Here is a 3,804-nt window from a genome sequence, read left to right on the forward strand (position 1 = left end):
TATATCCAAATTATTTTGTTACTCCCACCGACGCAGCCCCAAACAGTTTCTTTCGAAACTATCAGCCTTTATTCTTATAGAGAAGGACGAAGGGAGAAAGTTCTATGCGCATATGGAATAAACAACTATAATTAAGAAATCACCCCTCTGATAGAAATCAGTAACGATGGACGAGAAAATGCTATAGAGAAAAATGGAATCACTCGATTTTGAGTCCATAAATGTTCTTTAAACTTTTATAGAGCTGTTTCAAAAGTCCCCAAAGATTATTAACCCTTCAACTAAGATCCTCTTTAATACAAAGCTCTCTGTTCGCGATAATGGTACTCACTCTGCTTCTTTTAGCTTGACCACAAGACTAACATGTCGGGTTTCTTTAATTTCTAAGCCTTCAAAGAATTTCTTTAGGAATAATAAATATTTAACGAGCTGACATTGCTCAGCGAAGTTTCAACATGGCCTGATCATTTGTGCTTGTACAAATGAAGACACTGTATTAGTAAACTTTAACAAAACTATTGAGACATTTTGTGTCCTGGTACCTTACCCTCCCCCTCTCTGTAAGCAATGTCGCCTGGCTTATAATGAGGACTAGTGAGTAATGTCAAGCCCTATGTATTACAACAATGGGTAATGGGAGAAGGGTGAATAGGCATGTGTAAAGCATTCAGTTCCTTTCAGTCTTTTACACATACACACACAGACACACAAAAATCGAGTATCCTCTCTTAGGTTTTTAAAAAAGAAGACATCAAGCACTCAACATTTTCGAGCAACCACAGTTCCTTCACTATGTTGACAAGCACAATTTAATTAACACTGGTTTATATTACTTTTGGTAGGTTTTTGAACAATAACCAGTTCAAGAAATTACCACAGGACATTTTCAGGAACAATACCCAGCTGAGATGGCTGTAAGTTTAGAGTTTGTCTCATTTGTATAAGAAACGCGTCAAATCCCTCGCGCATTGGTAAAAATACCAGTAAATATGAGCAGCGATATTTTAGCTCCAAATAAAATCAGCTCGAAGTGGGAATGTTCAGTTTAGGTGGACAGGCATTTTATTTTCCCCTGCAAGTACAATGGGGATGCAAGGGGAGAGGGGGGGGGAAGGAAGGTAAAGTCACACATGCCGCCTGTGGACCCCAGGCTCCTACCCCTAACCTTCATCCCTCTCCTCACTTCTGCTGAACATTCCATGTCATTCTCATGTATACAAATATATCTTTCAGTTTTGCTCGCTATGGACATTATCAAAGAATACTCGTGAAGGAAATCTGTAGATGAAATTTTAATGGACCAGACTTCCCTTTCGTAGTGTTTTTTTTTTTTTTGTACTCTTCTTGTCAAAGACCATGCTCCTAAACCTAGCCTTTAACAAATTTTCCCATGTTAAACTTCCTTGGTCAAAAACTATTATAGCTCGTTGAAAAGAAAACCCAGTAAAAACTAAATAAAGAAATCCGTACAATTAAGCGACATTTCACAGGGTCGAGCTCTAAACTTCATAGAACAAATCGAAACAGGGTCAGGTCAATAAGTAGTGGGGTACTCCTTAATTTAACCATTGTTATATCTTTTTGGTGCGGAAGTCAAAAGAACTTGCTCGTAACACTTTGGGTTTTTAACTTACAAAACAAGGGCATCAAAATGTTATGCAATCTTTAGTTACTTCAGCACCATTTAGTCATTCGTTCACATCTAGTACGGGGTTGACGAGGCCACTCGAAATCAATGGCAGAACCAGTTTCAAAAGAGGTGAAATCAGATTTTATCTGAGCGTAATGATGCTTAAATGACCAATTGCGAAGCCAATCAAAAAAGGAAGTAAACATCGTAACTACTATTAACTTATCACGGACTGCAAAGAGATCTTGTCAGTAGAAGGGAACATAGGTCCGATCGTTATTGATCTTTATGCTCTAAGCATCTAGCCTCTGATCACGAGTCTACAGGTGGCGTCCACAGTAAAGCAATATTGGTTCGACGATGATGTGGGTGAGGCAGGCTCCAGTACAGAAATCAAGAGATAATGGGGCAGGCTGAATACCCTCCGTCTACATTTAGGCTACTTTCCAAACGATAACAACTGCCGGACTATCGCGAAGCCACAGAAGAAGGAAAATGTGAGAGAGTATTCAAGGAAACAAACATTAACATAAAAATGGAGGGGAAGAAACAGACACAGCCACAAGCATGCTATGCCGCTTCCACATTGGTAACTTACTTATTAGGAATACAGCCCAACAGCCATTATCTACTAGAGCCACTGGAGAATGCAATATCTCAGGTACTTATTCCTGTGATAACGGAACACAGGTGTAATCAGCTAGATGGGGACCTCTTTGCAATCCGAGTCCGCCTTGGAGGCCTGTGCCATGGAAATTAAGGCCGGGAAGCAAGAGTAGAGAATGCTTCATCAAAGTGACAACGCCCCTCTTTCAGCAAACCACATCTCAAACACACCTTGTAGCTGTCAATCACGAAAGAGTAGAAGAACTTAAAAATAGAAAAGAGAAGATTAGGGCACCATCAGAGATCAGGATACCCTCCAGAATGCTACCGTCTTCCGCGACATGTACTTACGGTGCCCAGTTTATCAACGGGCGGAATAACAGTTTTCATGAAACATAGGAGTAACTTTTTCCTATACAGAATGTAAAGTGTCGCGAGGAGTTCATCGGATTATTTAACCTGAAGATCAGCTTCCATACTCAACAGCATCTAAAAGTGCCATTTTTCAAAGCAGATTCGTGAAAACAAGTTTTAATACAAATTTGTTTATTGAACCCACTTCTACAAAATCCATATGCTGGCAAATAGCTACGGCAAATAGTTTTTCGTAGCTAATAGCCGTTTTCCTTATTGTTCCGCGCTCATTGCTCGTAGGGTGTTCAAATTGACCGCCGATGAAGTTAAAAAGGACCCGGATGTGTCACAACATTCTGCGCGATGCGAGCTCTTGACCTGGAAGTTGAAAAAGGGCCAGCAGCGTGGCTGACAGTACTTCCTCCCCGAGAATTGGGCTTCAACTTAAATAAACAGGAACTCCTTGATGCTGACAAACTTTCAAAATATTCCCCCCAAATGTGTATGTGGGGAGGTTTTTACGCTAGACATAATTTTTAAACGAGAAGGATTTTTCATACAAAGACATTATGATCCGAGAGACCTGGCTGCCGAACTCTTGAGTACGGTATACACGGTATACAGTGATGGTGAAGTTGATCCCGAACTTCAAGACATCAGTGGTGAACAGCTGAAAAGAGGAGCTGAGAAAACAAAAGGCGTAACATTGAATGTGGATTCTGCGAACAGCAACGATCGGCATTCACTGATGTCAGGGTTTGCCATCCAAATGCCGAATCTCATAAGAACATAGAGCCACAACAGATCTACAGAATGCATCTGAATGAAGAGAACAGCCAGTACTCAAGGAGAGTTCTTGACACTGACCACTAAACATTCGCACCCCTAATATTTACCACAACTGGCGAATTTAGCCTTGCAGAGCTGAAACCTTAAAGAAGGGAAAGCAATATGCAAAGACCATCCCTAGGATTGGGGGAGAAACATCTTTTGCCCTTTAAAGAACGGCCCTCATCTGATTAAAGGGTTCAAGAGCGGCGGGGAGAGTCCCTGGTGATGCAAGGAATGCTTATATTCACAGAGTTAGCAATTCGATCTTGAAATTTAGATTTTAGGTTTGAAGTAAAAAAATGTTCTTTAAATTTTCATAGAGCTATTTAGTACGTTCCCAAAAATGAAATGAAATTTAATTATTTATGAATCAGTTGAAGAAA

This window comes from Stylophora pistillata, chromosome 2 (assembly GCF_964205215.1).
Source record: "Stylophora pistillata chromosome 2, jaStyPist1.2, whole genome shotgun sequence".
NCBI classification, from domain to species: domain Eukaryota; kingdom Metazoa; phylum Cnidaria; class Anthozoa; order Scleractinia; family Pocilloporidae; genus Stylophora; species Stylophora pistillata.